Genomic DNA, 23218 nt, shown 5'->3' on the forward strand with positions numbered 1-23218 from the left:
ACCAGACCAGAAAAAAGGAGCAAACCCACAAATGAGGAAAATGTTCACAGCAAAAGAAGCCTTGTAAGTACTAAAATTGGCTAGAAGCTTCTTTCGTGTGTTTTTTTTTGGAAATGATGTTGGCATTTTCTGCCGACAGACCTCATCATTGCCTCTTCAACAGCAAAGCACCTCTCTCTGGCATTTAGATTTGCAAGCAAGCCATCAGCTTACTTATCCATCCGTTCATTTGTTCGCTCAATGCTTGGCCACCATTCAGTAGACAACCGATGTGTGTAATTAGTTAATTTTGAGCATCTTCTTATTGTTATTTTCAGTGGGATTTATTATTTTTGCTTAATTTTTTCGTTGGCTTCTTTTGGCTAACGGCTTTTGGTATTAACCCGCCATGTGAAAACCAAGAAAAACCCAAGCCATGCGTTCCATGGTTGTACGGAAACTGTGCTTGGTAATACTACTATTATTTCAGTATTTTGTTTTTGGTTTTTTTTTTGTTTTTTTTTTTTGCGTTTAACTTAAAGCAATTTATTAATATTTTCTACTTGTGGCAAATTTTAAATTACTACAAAAAAAAAACGAGAAAAAAAAAACACCAAAAATAATAACAATAACAATAATCGTTCAATGACCGTCTCTATGTAAATTTTTCAATAAATCTTATTTAGCTTTGCCTGACTGTCTTTAGTCTCCGTATTTTTGCCTAGAGAGTTGCCTCGACGAAAACAACCACGGTGATGGTCAAGTAATGATGTTTTACTATACAATTTTTTTTTCTACTTTAGTTGCTGACTTTTTTGTTTCATCGTTTTTAAACCATTCACTGTAATTAGTAAGAAAAGTGTTAATTGTTTTGTATTTTTTTCCGTTGCCTTCTTTATTTCATGTTTAACTTGTTTTTTTGGGGGATACCATCATGTTTTCTTCTTATTTTATATTATTAACTAAACAGGTGCGTAGTGTTGTCATTGAATCACAAACTATTTGTTGTTTGAAATTAAGATAAACACGTTTTATGAAAAAAATTTATTTAAATTATTTTGGTGTATAAGTATGCAATCACCGATAGTCGAAAATAGCTCAAGAAGGACCAAACTTGGTCCTTCGTTCAGAACATAAAGTACATTATGTTTTGAACGAGGCGTTTTCGCAATAAATACGATGTAAGTACAACATACCAGCGTACGGCCCTTGAAAGCCTAACATGGTTGAAAGTCTCCTAACTAAAGACGAAACGAGTCCCACAGTGGTTGGTGTGAGTGGTGATCTCTGATTTTACTTTTCCATTGCAGGAAAGTCTCCGACCTTTGAAAGCTCGTCTCGAAAGAGAAACCAACGAACATTGTAAAATTAAAACAAGTAAAAGCGTGCTAAGTACGGCCGGGCCGAATCGTATATACCCTCCACAATGGATCGCATTTGTCGAGTTCTTTTCCCGGCATCTCTTCTTAGGCAAAAAAAGGATAAAAGAAAAGATTTGCTCTGCTATTACAGCGATATCAAGATATATGTTAAATTATATGTTGGAGATCTGTGTAAAATGTCAGACAATTCGAATAAGAATAGCGCCCTTTGGGGGATCAAGAAGTAAAATAGAGAGATCGATTTATGTGGGAGCATTATCAGGCTATAGACCGATTCAGACCATAATAAACACGTTTGTTGACGGTCATGAGAGGATCCTTCGCACAAAATTTCAGGCAAATCGAATAATAATTGCGACCTGTAGAGGCTCAAGAAGTCAAGACCCAAGATCGGTTTATATGGCAGCTATATCAGGTTATGAACCGATTTGAACCTTATTTAGCACTTTTGTTAAATAAAATACGTCGTGCAAAATTTCTGCCAAATCGGATAGGAATTGCGCCCTCTAGAAGCTCAAGAAGTCAAGTCCCCAGATCGGTTTATATGACAGCTATATCCGGTTATGGACCGATTTGACCCATACTTGGCACAATTGTTGGATATCATAGCAAAACACGTCGTGCAAAATTCTATTCCAATCGAATAAGAATTGCGACCTCTAGTGGCTCAAGAAGTCAGGACCCAGGATCGGTTTATATGGCAGCTACATCAGGTTATGAACCGATTTGAACCGTACTTGGCACAGTTTTTGGATATCATAGCAAAACAGGTCGTTTCCAAATTCCATTCCAATCGGATAAGAATTGCGACCTCTAGAGACTCAAGAAGTCACGACCCTAGATCGGTTTATATGGCAGCTATATCAGGTTATGGGCCGATTTGAACCATACTTGATATGGATATCATAACAAAACACGTCGTGCATTTCATTCCAATCGGATAAAAATTGTGCACTCTAGAGGCTCAAGAAATCAAGATCCAAGATCGGTATAAATGGACGGACGGATACGGCTAAATCGACATAAAATGTCACGACGATCAAGAATATATGTACTTTATGGGGTCTTAGACTAATTTTTCGAGTAGTTACAAACAGAATGACGAAATTAGTATACCCCAGTGGAGGAGGATATAATGATCATCATCCTAACAGGCAAAAAATCTTAAAACAAGTAAAAAGGCGTTAAGTTCGGCCGGACCGAACTTTGGATACCCACCATCTCAGGTATATATGTGAACCGCCTTTCGTCAAAATCCGGTGACGAAAGGTGGCTATATCGAAATATGTTCCGATTTGGACCAAATACTAATAAGTACAAGTCATTGTTCAATCATGTACAACTAAATATTGGTCTTTTTAGAAGCTATATCTAAAAATAAACCCATCTGAACCATATATGACACGTATGTCGAAAAGCCCAATATAAGTCATTGTGTCAAATTTCAATCGGAAATCTGACTATAAATGCGCCTGTTATGGGGCCAAGACTTTAAATCGAGATATCGATCTATATGGCAGCTATATACAAAACTGGACTGATTTGGGTCAAGTTGCAGAAAAATGTCGAGGAGCCTAACACAACTCAATCCCAAATTTCGGCGACATCTGATAATAAATGCGCCTTTTATGGCCCCTAAACTTTAAATCGTGAGATCGGTCTATATGGCAGCTATATCCAAATCTGGATCGATCTGTGCCATGTTGCAGAAGTATGTCGAGGGGCAATAAAGTATGTCGAGGGGCAATAAATGTGCCTCTTATGGGCTCAAAACCTTAAATCGAGAGATCGGTATATATGGCAACTATATCCAAATCTGGATCGATCTGAGCCAAATTGCAGAAGAATATCGAAGGACCTAACAAAACTGGCAAAACCAAATTTTTGCAAAATCGGATAATAAATGCGCCTTTTATGGGCCCAAAACCTTAAATCGAGAGATCGGTCTATATGGTAGCTTTATCCAAATCTGTATCGATCTGAGCCATTTTGCAGAAGTATGTCGAGGGGCTTAGCTTAACACACTGTCCCAAATTTCGGCGACATCGGACAATAAATTCGCCTTTTATAGGCAAAAAACCTTTAATCGAGAGGTCGGTCTATATGGCAGCTATATACAAATCTGGACCAAACGGGACAAAATTGAAGAAGGATGTCGAAGGGCGTAACACAACTCACTGTCCCAAATTTCGGCGAAATCGGACAATAAATGCGCCTTTTATGGATCTAAGACCATAAATCGAGAGATCGGTCTATATGGCAGCTATATCCAAATCTGGACCGATCTGTGCCATATTGCTGAAGTATATCGAGGGGCTTAACTTAACACACTGTCCCAAATTTCGGCGACATCGGACCATAAATGCCTTTTACGGGCCCAAAACCACAAATCGAGAGATCGGTCTATATAGCAGCTATATCTAAATCTGGACCGATGAGAGCCAAATTGAAGAAGAATATCGAAAGGCCTAACACAACTCACTGTCCCAAATTTCGGCGACATCGAGCAATAAATGTGCCTCTTATGGGTCTAAAACCTTTAATCGAGAGATCGGTTTATATAGCAGCTATATCCAACACTGAACCGATCTAAGCCAAATTGAAGAAGAATGTCGAGTGACTTTACACAACTCTCTGTTCCAAATTTAAGCTAAATCGGGTAATAAATGTGGCTTTTATGGGCCTAAGACCCTAAATCGGCGGATCGGTCTATATGGGGGCTATATCAAGATATAGTCCGATTTAGGCCATCTTCGAACTTAACCTGCTAGTGCATAACAAAAAAGAATATGTGCAAAGTTTCAGCTCAATAACTCTATTTTTAAATATTGTAGCGTGATTTCAAAGACAGACGGACGGATATGGCTAGATCGTCTTAGATTTTTACTACGATCAAGAATATATATAGCTTATAGGGTCGGAAATGGATATTTCGATGTGCTGCAAACGGAATGACAAAATGAATATGCCCCCATCCTTCGCTGGTAGGTATAAAACAAATACATTTGCCAGTTAAAACCAGTAAGGAAGGGCAAAAGTCGGGCGGTGCCGACTGTATTATACCATACACCTACCCTATAAGTACAATGTGGAAGCTATATCCAATTCTGAACCAATTTTGATGGACCTCGGCGGATGTTTTCAGATGGGTTATTAAACAACCTTGATACGGGTTGTTTAAAAACCCATCTGAAAACATCCGCCGAGGTCCATCAAAATTGGTTCAGAATTTGGAGCAAATATGTTGAAACTGTAATAACTACAAATAGGCACTTTATTGCAATATATCCCAATATCGGACGAACATATATATGGGAGCTATATCTTAATCTGAACCAATTTCGAGAAAACTTTATGGATATTGTAAAAGTCGTCGAGGAAAGCGTTGTACAAAGTTATAACAAGATTGGTCAATAAATGCGCTTGCAGTGGCTCTAAGAGTGAAAATCGGGCGATATATATATATGAAAGCTATATCTAAATCTGAGCCGATTTCTATGAAATTTGCCAGTAATGACATAGGTTAAAAGAATATCCTTCGTAAGAAATTTCATGAGAATTGATGAGCAAATGACCATTTTATTTCATTATTACTGCAAATCAGAACAACATATATCTAAATTTGAACCGATTTCTATGAAATTTACCATTTATGTCGAGAATCATAAGAAAATTCCTTCTGCCAAATTTCGCGTGAATCGGTTAACAAATAACCATTTTATTGTAAATCGAACATATATATGGAAGCTATATCCAAAGCTGAATCGATTTTTTCCAATTTAAAAAAGCTTCGACTCTAGGCCGATAAACATGTCTGTACCAAATTTGAAGACGATCGTATGAAAATTGCGACCTGTAGTTTGTACACAAATTAGCATGGACCGACGGACAGACACACAGACGGACATGGCCAAATCGAATCGGAAAGTGATTCTGAGTCCATCGATATACTTATCAATGGGTCTATCTCCCTTCCTTCTGGGTGTTACAAACAAATGCACTAAGTTATAATACCCTGCACCACAGTAGTGGTGTAGGGTATAAATATTGCATACAGAAAATAGAGACAAAACTGTATTCGGTCGGATAGTCGAAAATCTCTAGCATCCTAAGCTAAAAGAGAAACTCTTAAGAGTGCTTAAAAATAATGAATAAATGGCAAGTTTTATACCTCTTTGACCTTATTATTCGGACGCTGGCGAATGCAAAGTACCGACTTATTGTTAGTAAAGCAGACCTTACCCTATGCCATTACTATTTGCTTCTTTTCGTGAACAACACTTCTATCTTTAAGTTGAACATAATGAAACACTTAAATAAGTGGATCGTCAAACTAATACTGCCACTTTGACATATCGAAATCTTGAGTCTGGAGATGTGCCTTAGTATTTAAGCACAATGCTTGTAGTCCATGTTTTCCGTAGGGTGCTGAATACATAATTCAAGAAAGTTGCACCTTCATTAAAAAAACAAATGCTGGGTTGCAACCACCCGGCCATTTTTTTTATCAATTACGCTTCAAGCTCCACATACTAAGATAACAATTTCTCAATTTTTCTTCTATTTTAATCCATTTTCAAATGAAGAACATTGAACTGTAAATATTATATTCCTGAAAGGATGAAGCTGGTAACTTTTCTTTTTACACCTGAATAGGGCTATTGGCAAAAGTTGGGGATTTAAACCGCATGTCGTGTTCTGGGTATATACACCAGTTGTAAGGCCTATAATGCTATATGGCGTTGTGGTCTGGTGAACGGCGCCCCAAAAGTCCACTTACTGTTAAATACTCATGTGTGCCCAAAGGATGGTTTGTTTGTGCATTACAGCCGCATTGAGGATGACACCATGCCTCTGGACTTTGTGGCTACACAAATTGTTGCGATAATTGCTGTGACGCTAAGGGGGTGTTCTCTTTGGTCATGCGGCGGCAATGGATACAGTGATTTCTTTGATAAAAGGATCGATGTTCTAGACAGTGTGGATTACAGAATGTCTGAGCCGCTTTTTGATAAAAAAAGTATTATACAACTTTTCCTGTAAAGGGTGATTTTTAGCTGTTATCTTGCGGCAATACTGGTTTAAACTGTCATCTTCAGTTTGGTCTATAATTTAACCATGAATCGTCTTAAAAATGAACAAAGCTTGCCAATTATTGAATTTTATGATCATCAGCCAGAAGCATTGAGAGAGCTACCAATGCATCCGCACATCTTCAAAGATGATGTATATATGGACCGTACTATCAATTCAAATAAAGATTTGATGCTTTTTCTGAATTTTATGTTTTTTTTTAAAACTTTCCTACAGCTCTTAAAAAATCACACTTTAACTCCCATATACACGAAGAAATCATTGGATGGAATACGATTTTAACAAAACAGAGATAACAATGGCAAATTAATTTTAATTGTTGGAACAACAGACTCGTTATCTTCATAGTTCAATAGCTATCATCCCTGCGATACAATAAATTGCAAGTTTTATACCTCTTTTTGAGTGCGGTAGCAGCTCATACCATCGCGGTATAATCGAGGCGACGATAGGAAACCTGGAAGGAAGGGAAAAAGTTTCCGATCGGATACCTGAGATGAACCTTGAAGTCGAGTGCGAGGCACTGCTGCCATCGGCACAGTCTTGGATTGACGGAACCCTAGTATTACCATCTGGAAGATGATGTTACACAGATGGATCAAAGCCAGAGGACAGAGTGGGCCTGGGGGTATACATTGAGAACCCAGGGACTGATATCTGTTTTAGACTGCCTGACCATAATGCGATCCTGCAGGCGGAGATCCGGGCGATCACGGAATGCGTGAAGTGGTGTGGTGCCAAAGCGAGGACGAACATCGAACGAGGTGTGAACATCTTTACCGACATTAAAATTGCCATAAGGGCAATAACAACCAGTACGGTAAGGTCACGAACAGTCTTGCCGTGTAAGAAGGACACTAAGGCCTTCTCTGAGGATGGCAAAATCCGCATCGTTTGGTTGCCGGGCCTTAATAGAGTAAGGGGAAATGAAGAGCAGACGATATGGCGGTGAACGTCAGAGGACTGCCGTCAATAAACTTGGTTAACTTTCGGGATGATAAGGGAGTGGGCGATGAATGCGCATGCAACATTGTGGAACAGCGAAACGGTCGGTAGGACAGCGAAAATCCTATGGGGGGATCCAGAAGACGAGGCTATTAGTTATAGGAAGCAAGAAGGAGGTCTGTATAGCTATTGGTATCATAACGGGACACATAGGATTACAAGCTCACTTATGAAAAATCGGTGCGGCAAGTGATAGCATGTGTAGGGCATGCGGGGAAGATGATGAGACGTTGGAGCATTTCCTTTGTCATTGCCTGGCTTTTGCGTCTAATAGATAACGGCACTTATGTGGAGACACAATACCAGACATGAACCAACTTAGGGGAGTGGCATTGAAAACAATTAAGGATTTTGTAAGTTGCACGGAATTCCTAACTTAAAATTTTCTTTTAAGAGGTTACTTTATAGTTTTTAGAGCGCATAACAAGCCGATTTCCGATCATACCGTTTGTAACTCCTCAAACTATTGATATACGACCCCAGAAAGTATTTATATTCTTGATCGTCTTGACATTCTAAGTCAATCTGTCCGTCTGTGGAAATCACATTAGCAGTCGAACGCGTAAAGCTAACCGCCTGATATTTTGAACAGATACTTCTTATTGATGTAGGTCACTGGGTATTGCAAATGGGCCACATCGGTTTAGATTTAGATATAGCTCCCATATAAACCGATCTCCCGATTTGACTTCTTGTGCTTCTTACCCGCCGCGATTTTTATCCGATTTGGCTGAAATTTTGCATATAGTGTTCTCTTATGAATCTCAACAACTGCGCCAAGTACGGTTCAATTCGGTCTATAACTAGATGTAGCTCCCATATTTTAGCAGAACCATGGTGATGGGCTTCCAAGATTCGGTCGGCCGAAATTAGCACACTTTTACTTGTTTATAGTTTCATAGGCCTTAGTATTTTTTTTTTTTCATTTAGAATCCCCTTGAATTTTTGCGTAGATCAATATAACCCACAACAAGCCGATTACTGGCTTAGGAGTATATCTGTAGTGGCATTGGATTAATATCTGCACCCTCTTTTCAACCTAACCTAATATAAAGATTTGTTCCAAGTTTAACTTACCTCAAGTTCGGTGATGAGTTCTATTTGGAAATATTTATTGCTGCATTTATTGTTGTTTTTCTGCTGCTGCGATTGTTTGAGTATTTTAGTTTTTATTTGTCAATTCACGCTTCAAATTGTATATTTTTTTTTTCTTCTAAATGTTTCACAATTGATCACTGATCTATACGATTTTTTTGGATTGTGTGTCTTTTTCCTGTTTAGTATTTGATTTTAAATTTTTGTGTTGTTGCTAATTTGTTGTTTATGGTTCAGATTGCACATAATACCAAAAATGATGGGGGATTTTTTTGGCGGATTTTTGTTTTGTTTTTTGTTTTTGCACATAAAAATGTTTGGAAATAGTTTTCGTTTTTAGTAGTTTTTTTTAACAGATCTTTTAGTCTTGTTTACGAATGTCTAGGTACGTTTTTTTGTCTTTAATCAGCTGGTGAGAAACACTTCAAGGGCTATTGAAAAGAAAAAATTTATAAAAATTAATAATTTTTAAACTAAAATTTAAAACTTTTGACATACAAAACAAAAGGAAATTAAAAAAAATGAAATATTAAATATTCGTTCCACTTATGCAGTGAAGAAACTGCACTTTTTGGATTTTGTTAACGAAACAGCTGTCCACTTATGATTTTTTGTTTGTTTATTTTTATCTGCATTATTTACTTGATGCTTAAAATTATAACGGTCAATAACTTCAAACATTTGTTTTTTTTTTTTTTGGATTTTTGCTTAGCGAAATTTGTAAAACCTGTATTTCGTTGTTTTCCGATTTGTTTAATCAATACAAAGTTGTTTGTGGTTCTGTTTCTGTGTTTTTTTTTATTTATGTCGGTTCCTCGTTTTCGGGTGCATTACGTTTTCGCTTTTTGTCAATGAAGGGGTATCGCTCATTCAGTTTTGTTTTATTTTTTTTTTTTTAACCAACATGTTATTCGCGTATTTTTTATTTTTTTGAGACGTCACTTTGCAGTTTCTCGTTTTGTGTGCTGCATTATTATTGTTATTATGATCATCATCATCATCGTTGTTATTATTGTTGTCACTGGCTTTGATTAATAAAATGCACAACTTCCGTTTATTAATTCCACGTTTTTTGCCTGCCTCCCGAGCGCACACAGAATTGCACACTGACTTTGATTTGGCTTAGCGGCGTTACGTTCAACGTGGTGTGCTCAGTTGTTGTTTTGTTTTTTCGATGCAATTTTCGTTTTTTCGGGGGTTTGTTACAAACAAAATGTTACTCTCTTCTTAGGGGGAGTGTATATATGTGTGTGTGTGAGCGTGTGTTGTCTGTGCTTCCGAGTGCTGTGTTTGAGAGTGTCAAACATGCGGCGGTGTTGTTGTAGTAGTAAAAAATGCACAAGGCGGCACAAGGAACCAGAAAAAAAAACAATGAATGAGTTGCGATTCTTTTTTTTTATTTTTTTTAGCGAAATGTGACACAACACTCTCTCGCTCTCGCAGTGTAAGCCGGAGAGTGTGTGGTAGCCCCCTTTCTGGGTGAATGGTGAGTGCATGTGGTCGGTTGTCTCTGTTTGTCTGTCTGTCCTTAGGTTTGGATGATGATTATGATGGTGACGATGATGATTACGTTAAAATTTTTTGCACATTTCTCCTTGTTTTTGTTGTTGTTACGTTATTATATGAGTCAAGTGCCGGCATGTGTTTCATTTTTCTCTTCTTGCCCGTGTGAGCGCGTGTTTGTGTGTTTAGGCGAGTGCTTTTCTTTTTCCGTTGGATTTTTGATTTCTTTTTTTTTTGGTTCTTTTGCAAAACTGCACTTTTGCCACTATGATTTCTTTTTATTTAGTGTTCTGGTGGTGGTGGTGGTGCATCTTGTGTGTAATGCTTTGTTATTATTATTATTGTTGTTGTTACAATTTAGGATTTGTAGTGTCATTTAGTTTTTGCAAAGGCGAGAATTGTGTGTTTGTTTGAATGTCTGCCTGCCTTCCTTCGTCTTCTCTTATTAATCTCAGTTTAAAACGGAAAATTGATAATGAGTTTATCATAGAAAGAAAAATAGTTCATACGTACGTAAGTTTCTCAAGTTCATAACAATGTAGAAAGGTAATAGGTGTGTTTTCTCTAAAAGCATAATAAAATAGGTGTACTAGATAGACAGAAAATAAACTTTATGCTTTTTGTAAGAATCGAAAATCATCGGTGTTTAAGTGTATCAAATCTTAGAAGCTGCATATATTGACCGATTGTGTTGAAATTTTGCACAAAATATTCTATTACGACTTCCAACAATCGTGCCAAGTACGATCTAAATCGGTATATAATCTGATATAGCTCCCATATAAACCAATCTCTCGATTTGACATCTTGAGCCCTGCTATGGCTTTTAGGGGCTCGTTATTCGATTAAGCTGACATTTTGCGTTTTTGTGTCCACAAGTGCGGGAAAATGGAGTTAAATTTACAAATCAAACTTTTTAGTGCTGTATTTACATCACAAAGGCATTTTCGCAATGTATTCGATATAAACACAGTCGAAGAATACATCTATTTAGTTTCACTTATCCATAGTTTTCAGTTAAGCGTAGTTCGGATAAGTGATATTAGTTTCCAGTTAAGCGATATAAGCGGAAGCGAGTTTTCAAGCCAACGTACTAATTATGCATGGAATTACTTGAGTTGATCAAATAGCCATGCACAGTAGAATACTTTAAAAGCCATAAACAATCATAAGCGATATATCAAAATATGTCCTTACAAATTTTAATGATGACGCGAATTTTTAAAATTGCGGATAGTTTCACTTTTTCACTTATGCGAATTCAACTTCATATAAGAATGAAATTTGTGGTGTAAAAACTTTTTCAGTTTAGCGGTATTTGCAGTTAAGCGATTTTCACTTAAGCGGATTCAATAGCATTGAATAACACCAAAAAATAATGGTTCTTTCCATCAAGTTTCACTTAAGTGGGACCTTTCACTAAAACGTATTACAGTTGTATTATATTTTAGTTTTCAATAGTATTTTAAAGATAAGTAATATTTGAACCCTGAATATGGGGCAATCTAACTCACAGTGCAATTTAATTGGGAGATGGACCAATAAAGCAACTGATCTTTCGATATAAGTTAAAATTTTTATGAAATTACGAATATTAAAAAAAAAAATTAATAAAAACAAGTATGAGCGTGCTAAGTTCGGCCGGGCCGAATCTTATATACCCTCCACCATGAATCGAATTTATCGAGTTCTATGCGCTGTATCACTTTTTAGGCAAAAAAAGAATATTGAATAAGAACTGTTATGTTATTGGAGCTATATCAAGTTATAGTCCGATTCGGACCATAAATGAATGCTGAACATTTTAGAAGTCATTGGGTAATATTTCAGTTCATTCGGATAAGAATTGCGCCTTGGCTCAAGAAGTCAATATCCCAGATCGGATTATAAGACAGCTATATCAGTATAAGTATATATATATATATATACTTAATGGGGTCTCAGACGCATATTTCGAGGTGTTACAACCAGAATGACGAAATTGGTATACCCCCATCCTATGGTGGAGGGTATAACAATTTTTCCTATGATTTTACAAGAATTAAAACCCAAAACAGAAAACTTCCGTTACCGACGGCAAAACAATGATGTACAAAAAATTGGGAAATATATAATGTTTTAATTTGATGCCGTTACATTACTTGTCATAAGTTTATATGGGAGCTAGTTTAGGTTATATATTTGTTCGGACCATATTTAGATTAGAATGACCGTCTATGATGCAGAACGCCTGAGTTCGAATCCTGGCGAGACTATCAGAAAAAATTTTTAGCGGTGGTTTTCTCCTCCTAATGCTAGTAACATTTATGAGGTACTATGCCATGTAAAACTTCTCTCCAAAGAGGTGTCGCACTGCAGCATGCCGTTCGGACACGACTATAAAAAAGAGGCCCCTTATCATTGAGCTTAAAAAACTTGAATCGGACTGCACTCATTGATTTGTGAGAAGTTTGTTCAAGGGCAAAATTTGCATTTTACACACAAAAAATGTAGTACTAAGATCAATTATAAAATTCTTATTTGATGCCTGCATTAAGCATACTTTTTTCAAGTTTCAACGGGCTTATTTGGCAATATCAAGATTGAACACGATCAAAACAAAGAAAACATCGTCCAAAATAAAAATAAAAAATTCTAAAGTCCAGAAATTTGAATATGAGTATTTGAGAATTTTGCGCATGAAGTTAGTAAACCCGGTCATACTGTATTTATGACACCGCTGAGGCTTGATTCAAGTAAACTTTTCTTATTTTTTTTGTAGTCCTCTATTTACTTGATGTACATATCAGATTTGTACTCTACTTCCAAAGACCTTTCATTTGAGTCTCATATTGTCCGGGCTAAGCTACATGTCCGTTTTGGGCTTTTCAATCCGCGATATACTTGATGCTAAATTTGGATGTCAGATTCGTTCTCTCCTCCTTAATACACCTTAGTAGATACATATATTGTCTTGATAGGTCTACATGTTCATTTTGAGTGTTTTTCGGCCCCACTAGATTCATTATCCCAAATATTGTTTGGATTTTCGCGCTCTACTCTCCAAGATTTTCATATGAGCCCCGAGGAACAACATGGCGTTTCCCCAGAGTTACATGGACCCGAAATTTTACATCAGATTCGTGTGCCTCGACCCAACCAAAAGTACGCTTCAACCGACACCCTATCCCGGTGATCTGGGTTAATTTTTTAATTGGGGTATAAGAAAGGGTCCTTCAGATATTAAAAAAATAAAGTTCCCTAATTTCATCGAAGGCCGAACTCTACATTTTCTGAAGCGGATAGCTTTATTTGTTTGGGTGTTTCAGAGCTTTTCGCCGACGGACGGGCATAGCTCAATAATTTAAGAGTCTTAAATGAACAGAACATAGATATTAATATATCTCCCAATCTCATGGAGCTTATTACCTAAATACTGCTTCCAACTCATATCGAAATCACCACATTTTTCAGCGCTAGTTAGCACTTCTCAATCGTGTTTAAACTTTACAGTGTCGCTCTTCTCCAAGTCACAAATTAATTCAGAATCAAAACTTATACGGAACAAAGAAAATTATGTCTCAATGCTTGGAAAATTTTCAATTGAAAAATTGTGATTTGCAACGAACCGCAATCTGAACGAAGGACGATACACACAGTGGACGCCCGAAAGAGCCTGTTACCGACGAAGGCGTCAAACAAAATACTTTTGGATGATTAAGTGAAGTGAAGTTTATCGAGATAGCTGTGACTGAGAACATAGTGAACAAATATTTTCGATAGCACTGTCCAAAAAGGATACCACGCGAGATTACATAGCGTTATTGTAACGTTTAAAGGACGATATCATGCAAAACCGTCCCATATGAAGAAGAAGAACGTTCTTTTTAACAATGCACCGTGTACCAAATCGATTAAAACATTGACAAAATTTTATGAAATTTAACTTTGGCTTGCTTCCTCAACAACCCTACTCTGCAGATCTGGTCCCAGCGATTTATTCCTGTTCTCAGACCTCAAGTGAATACTCGAAGTAAAGAAATTTAGACCTATTTAGTGTTTCCACTGCACGTGTGGTGTTACTTTTATCTCAAGGGACTACTATGATCCTTGGTTTAAGACCTAAAAAAATCCTATCACAAGCAATAATACACTGAAAAAATTTCTCTCTTGACTTTAAAGGTTCGAGCCAAAGTTCTTCATGAACTTTATTTAAATATGATTAATTTTCTAGTTTTTTAAGGAAATACCTTTGACGAAAGATTTTTATACCCACCACCATAGGATGGGGGTATACTAATCTAGTCATGTCGTTTGTAACACCTGATCTAGGACCCCATGAAGTATATATATTCATGATCGTCTTGAAAATTCTAATTCGAACTAGCCATGTCCGTCCGTCCGTCTGTCGAAATCACGATAGCAGTCGAACGTGTAGATCTAGTCACTTGAAATTTTGATCAGATAACTTATATTAATGTAGGTTGTTGGGGATTGCAAATGGGGCATATCAGTTCGGATATGGATATAGCTCCCATATAAACCGATCTCCCGATTAGACTTCTAGAGCGCCTGGAAGCCACGACTTTTGTCCTATTGAAATTTCGCACATAGTGTTCTGTTATGACTTCCAACAACTGTGTTGAGTACGGTTCAGATCGGTGTATAACATGATATTGCTCCCATATTAACTGATCTCCCGATTTGACTTCTTGAGCCCTTACAAGTCGCGATTTTTATTCGATTTGGCTGAAATTTTGCATGCGGTGTTCTGTTATAACTCTCAACAACTGCGCTATGTACGGACCAATTCGATCTATAACCAGATATAGCTCGCATATTTTAGCAAAATCCATGGTGGTGGGTTCCCAAGTTTCAGCCCGGCCGAACTTAGCACGCTTTTGCTTGTTTTACTTAATGTTAAAGATTTTTGTTATCTTAAATTGTAGTTTAAATTAACCTTTATTTTCAATTTTGGTTTTTAACGCTACAATCTTTTAATAAAGGTCAAAATATCGTTGATGGTTAGGAAATTAACTTTGGGACTAAGTTACGGTGTAAAATTCTAGTTTAAGCTTAAATGATAAGGGGCCTGCTTTTTAAAGCCGAGTCCGAAAGGCGTGCCGCAGTGCGACACCTCTTTTGGGAGAAGTTTTTACATGGTATAGTACCTCACAAATGTTGCCAGCATTAGGAGGGGAAAACCACCGCTGAAAAGTTTTTCTGATGGTCTCGCCAGGATTCGAACTCGGGCTTTCAGCGTCATAGGTGGACATGCTAACCTCTACGCTACGGTGGCCTTCAGTTAGTATATAGCGACTTAAATTTAAGGCTAGCATCTTTATTTGAAGTTTAGCTTCTTTGGTTCCCAATCATTACAAAACTCCTTAGATAAAGGTAACATCTTTAAGTTAGAGTTCACTTTTTTTCAGTGTACAAACTCCCGTTTGGATGTTGTTTATGGAACCTTGTGCGTGTTTAGGATGCATTTCTGCGAAAAACAGGCATTGCTACCGATATTTGCAAAATTTTGTCATAAAAATATAATTTTTATTAAATCCAAAGTTTAAATGCCGTCGGGTCAACATAGTCAACTAAGATAGCATTTGTTCTCGCTTTTTAAAAAAATTATCAACGTGACGCATAGAATGTCCGCCTAACACGCTGATACTAAGGGTTTTCTAGCGAGGACATTAAAAATGTGTTTTTGCGGTGGTTTTCGCCTAATTGCTGAAAATATAAAAAATGTCTTAACCAAGAAGAGTCTGTATGAGAGACTAGACCATAAAATGGAGGTAGCTTATAAAGATGAAAGATGAGTCTCTCTGCTTCACTAGTGCTCGTAGGAATTTTATACAACTAAATAATCTGTGGAAAAATCTAATCTACGTCACACCAGGATCGTTCTCATCGTGTGTATATGTTGATTACAGATTTTGCCAATGACGGTACATCGATTTTTTTTTTTTGATTTTATATAATTTTGCAAACTTTTCTTCTCTTTTTATAATTTTATTTTGGACAGAACGTGTATTTCAATATCTGTTCCGTAATAATTACACATTTCTGTTTAAACGGTAAACGAAAGACGCCAAACATCGAAAAAATCAAATGATTTTGATTTTTCATTCATGACTGATGGTGCATGTGACCCCAGGAACATCAGAAAAAATTTTCCAGCGGTGGTTATCCCCTCCAAATGATGGCGACATTTGTGAGGTACTTCGCCATGTAAAAACTTCTCCCAAGAGATGTCGCCCTGCGCCACGCCCTTCGGACCCGGCTACAAAAACGAGATCCCTTATCATTGAGCAACACTCATTGATTTGTGAGAAGTTTACCACTGTTGCTTAATGGAATGTTCATGGGCAAATTTGCATTTGCAATCTTGCAGATCTCGCACCCAAATTTAAGCATTTGCTTTGATTCTTCTAAAGGTTTAATAATTGGGTTGAGAATGCAGTGTGAACTCCTTCAACTCTCCCCGTGGCTTAGGTTGAAAACACCACGGCCAACCTGTCATTCCCCAAAAGCAACCTTCCTTATCACGTCAGGGATAAAAGTTATAAGGCTTTCTAACACCTGTAATACTGGATTAAACTGTTTTTGTTGTGACCATGGACCTTTTAGAAAAGTATTGTCAAAATGGTGTAAAAGAATTGTGAAAATTGCGTAAAAAAGAGTTTTTCAGTGAATGGCTGCTACCAAGCTGTGACTTAAATTCATGTGTCCAGTTTGATAGATCCTACTGATGAGTCTGGTTGTGGTGACAGATGAGAACAATCTAAGAAGTCAGTCAATGCTATTGCTACATTTTCGGCCTAACTTTATATATTAGGTTGTTTGTTTTCTATTTGTAATAGAAACAGAGAACCCTACGGTAATTATTTTGAATATATCTAGGATATAATCTTTATTGGTTTGAACATTCTATATCTATATCTAAAAAATAAACCGATCTGAACCATATACGACACGGATGTCGAAAAGCCTAACATAAGTCACTGTGTCAAATTTCAGTGAAATCTGATTATAAATGCGGCTTTTATGGGGCCAGGACTTTAAATCGAGATAGAGATCGAGATATCGGTCCATATGGCAGCTATATCCAAATACGGACCGATTTGGGCCAAATTGAAGAAGGATGTCGAAGGGCTTAACTTAGCTCACCGTCCCAAATTTTGGCGACATTCGATAATAAATGCGTCTTTTATGGGCCCAAAACCTTAAATCGAGAGACCGGCCTATATGGCAGCTATATCCAAATCTGGACCAAATTGAAGAAGGATGTCGAAGGGCATAACACAACTCAGTGTGCCAAATTTTGGTAAAATCGGACAATAAATGCGCTTTTCATGGGCACAAAACCTTAAATCGGCGGATCGGTCTATATGATAGATATATCTAAATCTGGACCAAATTGAAGAAGGATGTCAAAGGGGCTAACACTACTCACTGTCCCAAATTTCAGCAAAATCTTATAACAAATGTGGCTTTTATGGGCCTAAGACCCTAAATCGGCGGATCGGTCTATATGGGGGCTATATCAAGAAATAGTCCGATATGGCCCATCTTTGAATTTAAACTGCTTATGGACAAACAAAGAATCTGTGCAAAATTTCAGCTCAATATCTCTATTTTTAAGGACTGTAGTGTGATTTCAACAGACAACAGGGTGGTGGTTATAAAAATGCGCTTGAAAGCAGCGATACAAATTTTAATCGTTTAAGGCACTTAACCACTGTCTCTAGTTCCTACAGCTGAACTTATTTAGATCGGGTCACAATATCTTCTATGGGTAGGCCTTAGCACGGGCCACTGGTCCCTAGCCATCATGTATTTTATCTGCTCTGCACTGAAAAAAATGGTTTTCTAAAATGAGTGAATCTAAAATGAAGATCAAAATATGGTTGAAAGTTAGGAAGTTGACTTTGGGACAAGACAACAGTGTCCCTGGTAAAAGACGCAGATATGTATTAGTGGCAGTTTGTTGTGGCTCTGGAATACCTGACAAACGAATTTTCACAGTTGCAGATACTTTTGAGGTGCTTGTATTTTTTCAAAATTTTGCGTAACGTAAATGATTAAAATTCCTGCGCTGAAAATCTTAACTTGTAGTATCATGTACACCCATACCTATATTCTAACTGACTGAAACAGGTAATTAGCACTTTAAATACTTTTCTCCTCGAAAACTTACTTTATTTTAGAACGGCAGAATTAGAGAGATCTGGAAAACGCTCACTTGATTTATATATTTTTTGTAATTTTTTCATTTCTCTAAAATATTTCGAACACAATTCACTAAAATGAACAAAAACTTTACAAGTTCAAGAATTTTTTATGCTGTAAAAGTAGTTCCCTTTTTAAACAGTTCAGTTAGACTATTGACAATAGAAAAGGGTGGTTTCTTACGTATCGCGGAATTTATTTGATTTTTTAATATGTGTCTAATTGTAGGCAAAAAAAAATTATAAAAAAATTTTAAAAGTATTTATTTTCTACAACGTTTTTTTATCTATAAATGTTTGTTTTTTCACTTGAAATGCCTTGGAAGTTTGACAACCCTTTTTTACGAAATTATTTCTTAATTAAAATCGTTATTTTTTGTTTTTCTTTCAAATTTTGCACACACTTATCTCATTTTGTTTGTTGTCTGTTGTGATTTTTTTAGCAGGCACTATGCCATTGCACAAATGCTTCCTTGAAAAGTTTGGTTTAAGTAATGCTGCAATTAATTAACATAATCATTATCAATTATCTGCTTTAAACATTGCAGACACTGCGTTTTGCGGTCTACGTTCCGAAATTTGCACTAATTAACCTCTGCAAAGGCACTCCGATAAACACACAAACGCGCACACACACAAACACAGGCACTTGATTTTGAGAAATCTCTGTTTACTTTAATTGCTTCTTTAGTTGTTGTTATTGTTATTGTTATGATTATTTGATCAATTAATTAATTGTATGTCAGTTAATTTTGTTGTTTTTTTTCGGACCATCAACTCAAAGTGCAGCTGTTTTTGTATTTCGTTTTAAAGCAAATGAAAAAAAATTAAATTTGCCAAAAATTAATCAAAACAAAAAATCAGAAACACCAAGTCGCGTTAAGAGTGGTCGAATTTTTAAGGGGGTCGGTAGCTCGGTCCATCGTAGTTGTCGGCGGCCAAGACAACCAAGCAACTAACCGACCAACCAACAAATCAACCAAATAACGAGAATAAAACAAAATGTACTTGTTACCCGCCTGATTGCTAAAAGCGTACTGATTTTGATTATTTGTTATTACGGCGTAACAAGCACAGCAAAAGCAACGTAAGAAATCATTGTTGTTACGCTCTCCGTTTGTGTTGTCGCCGTTGCCGTCGTGGGTAATGTGCTGCTGGCTATCCTCGCGTCGTCGTCGTCGTCGTCACAGCCATCGCCGTAGTAGAAGAGTACTCTACTCTAGTCGGTCGACCGACAGACAGACCGAGCACAAACACACAATCGCTCAGAAAATAACAAGACAGACGACAGTGCAAAACAAAAGCACACACACACACACACATGAAACACAAATCACACGAAAGAAAAACAAAAACAGTAATTTCAGTTAAAGCTTCGTTGTGCTTTGTCCGTTTCCCGTTGCTGGTGTACTCGCAACTAAAACACTCATCGTCATCATCATCAAACACACCAAACCAACAGCCAGCCAGCCGGCCAGCCGGCCAGCGGCAAGCATTCACTCACTACACCACACATGGTGGGCCAACTAAAACAGACAATAACAAAAGTTACCATCGTTGGCCAAAAACAAGAGCCAGAGGGTGAGCACACGACATTCACAACTAACTAACTAACTACTCATGAGGAGAAGAGTAACAGCCCAACTTCATTGGCAAATATGTAGACAATGATGATCATAGTCATAATCATCATCACCATCATCATAATTATCGTAAGCATTGCAGAGCCAGCAAGTAATGAACATCTGCACGCACACACACCGGCGCACTCAAGCTCATGTTTTGGTTTGCCAGCAACAAAACAAAAACATGTCCAATGAAACAAAAAAGCACACACACCCCCAATCACCATACACGACTTGGCAAAATATTACGACCCCCACGTTATGCTTGGGCTGCTCATTGATAGTCGCACTCGAACCTTCTGCATGATGATACCACGACCGACCATTGGCAAACACTAACTGAAAACTTTACTAAACTATTCGCACTTGACGACATACGAGTTCAGCTAACACACACACACACTCGCAGGCACGCACACAAATAGTGTCACACCACCCGTTTTGCTTTCAAGACGAAAAAACTACACATTTGTTCTCCGCGACTCCTATGTTTTTTTTTTTTTTGCCACACAATTGTCGTTAGAACCAGTGATGCCGTTTGGATTTTTATCGAGCAAATTAGGCGGGATGGAATAGACAAACAAATCGATGTGAGAAATTTTAATTTATTTATTGATTTTATAGTAAATAAAAACATAATAGACCAGAAAAATAAAAACATTTATTATTAAAGTTTTTTTTTTTTGTTAAATTTTGAAACAAATGTAAATTAAAACAATTAAAAATAATGCCACAATTATTTGATCCAATTATTTGACGCAAAGGCCTATGTTACGCTTTCTGATATCCGTTCCTTATATGGTTCATATCGGTCTATAGTTGCATATAGCTGCCATATATAACGATCTTCCGATTTCTGTTCTTGGATCCTTAAGAGCAGCGTTTATTATCCGATTTCGTTGATATATGACACTTTGAGCTGTTTTACACCCTACGACATTCGCATTTAATATGGGCCCATCGGTCTGTATTTGGATATAGCTTCCGTATAGATATGTATGAAAAATAAATTTAGTTGTAGGGCATAACTTTATTCTACATTCTGGCAAACCAGAAAACATTAAAGCTTGTAGTTATAATAAGTTGGCTTGCAACAAATTTGTACTTTGGGTCGTTGAGATTCAAAATAAATTGTTGCAGGAAAATTAACAACTTTCGTAGATGTTTTTTCAACCAATGTTGTTGTTTTTCAAAATTATTTTTATCTGTGTAGAGACAATTTGATTTCTACTTTACAATATTTTTTTGAATAAATAATAAGAATCTTTAAGCAGTGTGTCAAAATTGTAGCCATAGAGGGAATTCGCAAATTGAAGCACATAATCCGTTCTTTTCAATCCGTATACATATCGAATAATGTTATTAAAAGCTACGTTTAATTTGTGAAGACTGGTTCAATCACAATTTGAGAAAATCCTTTCACATCCTTTAATAAGTTCAGGAGCCAAAAAAGTCTATGCAAAGAGAATACATGTTTTGAGAGAAGTGAGAGAGTAAGTGAGACACTTTTAACTGTCGATCAGCAGACGGCTTTCATGACGGATAACATTTTACGTTTCTATGATGCAACAGTTCCAATACGGATTAAAAGGGCTTCGGCCAAAACAAAGCCATGGTTCAATTCAAGAATCAAGGCGCTTATCGGGGATAGGCTTACAGTAGATGAAAGCGTTTCAAGTCTCCAGAGCTGAAAGAAGAATTCCGTGAAGCCAGGAGGAAAGTTAACAGTTCTATTAATGCGGCTAAAATGGAGTATTATTCTTCAAGATATAATTGCGCAGTGGGCTCGAAGAGTAGGTGGAAGGTGATACATGACATGAGAGTGGGTCAGCCCAAGTCAAACACTTGATACCATGGGGATCTACATGAACTAAAAGAGTAAGTGGAAGGTGATACATGATATCAGAGTGGGTAAACTCAAGTCAAACACTCGATACCATGGGGATCTACATGAACTCAACAGGGCCTTCGTAAGCATACCCGATATACAAACGGACACGCAATTTTACAGAGATGATGAAGGGCCGGCTTTCGGTTTTTGAGGCCCGCAGTCCTTTTGAGTTTAGATGTGTTAGCCGGGAGGAAGATTATGAGAGTTTTGTCCGTGTTAAGTCAAATGCTATTGGCTTGGACGGAGTTGATCCGAGATTTGTACGAATGTTGCTTCCATATCTCCTATCGTACTTTACGTACCTTTTTAATTCAATTTTGAGCTCCAGTGTGTATCCTATTATTTGGAAGCATGCAAAGATTATCCCCATTCCCAAATCCAACGTTGATTATCCGCCGATATCAATTCTATGCTATCTCTCTTAGGGTTTCGAGAAATGTCGGTATATATTCACCAAGAGTCCCTGTTGTCAGAAAGACAGTGCGGCTTCCGTTCTGATAATAGTTGCATTACTGCATTGGTTGAAGTGGCTGAATCGATCCGATATGACATTGATGAGAACCAAATTGGCTTTCTGGTTCTTTTGGATCACTCCAAAGCTTTCGACACGGTTGATCACCTGAATTTGTGCATGAAACTACGGAATTTTATTAACTTCACATCAACGGCAACGAGTCTGATAATGTCGTATCTGAGCGATAGACGGCAGTCTGTATGCGTAGGGAATATTTTACCTAACCCCTTGTTCGTACCTAAGGGGGTTCCACAAGGCTCGATTATAGGTCCACTTCTTTTTTCATTATATGTGAACGACTTGTCTCGTCAACTTGCACACGGTCAGATTATGATGTATGCTGATGACGTGCAGATTTTTCAAAGCGGCTTTGTGGACAATGTAGACGACTGCATAAGTAAACTTAACGCGGACCTACATCGCGTTTATGACTGGACGACTGCAAATGGTTTGTTGTTAAATCCAAGTAAATTTCAACATGCGGCAACCGGATATTTTCGTTAATGGTCAGAGGATGTATCTGGTGCCAAGAATTTAGGCGTGGTTTTTAACAGTTCTTGGAGCTAGTCCGATCATGCTAACATTGCAGCCGGGCAGACTTATGCAAAGCTTCGGGCTTTATGGATCACACACTCTTTTACACCCATAAATATGCGAATTCTTCTGGCGAAAACATTCCTAGTTTTAGGTTTAATATATGGTTGTGAACTTTTTTCGAATTGTGATTTTTCGAGCCTCCGAAAATTGAATCTGGCTTTTAACAGCATAGTCCGTTATGTGTGTGGTTTAAAAATGAGTCAGCATGTTTCACAATATCTATTTTCTCTATTTGGACTTAGTTTCAACAATCTTCTAAATACCAGATCATTAATATTTTTTCATACGGTTATTGTGGAAAAGAAACCCAGATATTTGTTTCA

General features: G+C 37.2%; 1 protein-coding gene across 1 annotated transcript in view; it reads right to left on the reverse strand.

Moving 5' to 3' along the window:
- The window catches only part of LOC106085125 (protein abrupt), a 260695-nt gene extending 240509 nt beyond the window's left edge, over nucleotides 1-20186 (reverse strand). Inside the window, exons 1-2 of the mRNA XM_059364237.1 lie at nucleotides 20108-20186; nucleotides 8538-8986 (exon numbers count right to left, since the gene is read on the reverse strand). The gene's annotated coding sequence lies outside the window, so the exon portion shown is untranslated. The remainder of the gene's footprint in view (nucleotides 1-8537; nucleotides 8987-20107) is intronic.
- Nucleotides 20187-23218: the final 3032 nt, after the last annotated feature.

This window comes from Stomoxys calcitrans, chromosome 3 (assembly GCF_963082655.1).
Source record: "Stomoxys calcitrans chromosome 3, idStoCalc2.1, whole genome shotgun sequence".
Lineage (NCBI taxonomy): Eukaryota > Metazoa > Arthropoda > Insecta > Diptera > Muscidae > Stomoxys > Stomoxys calcitrans.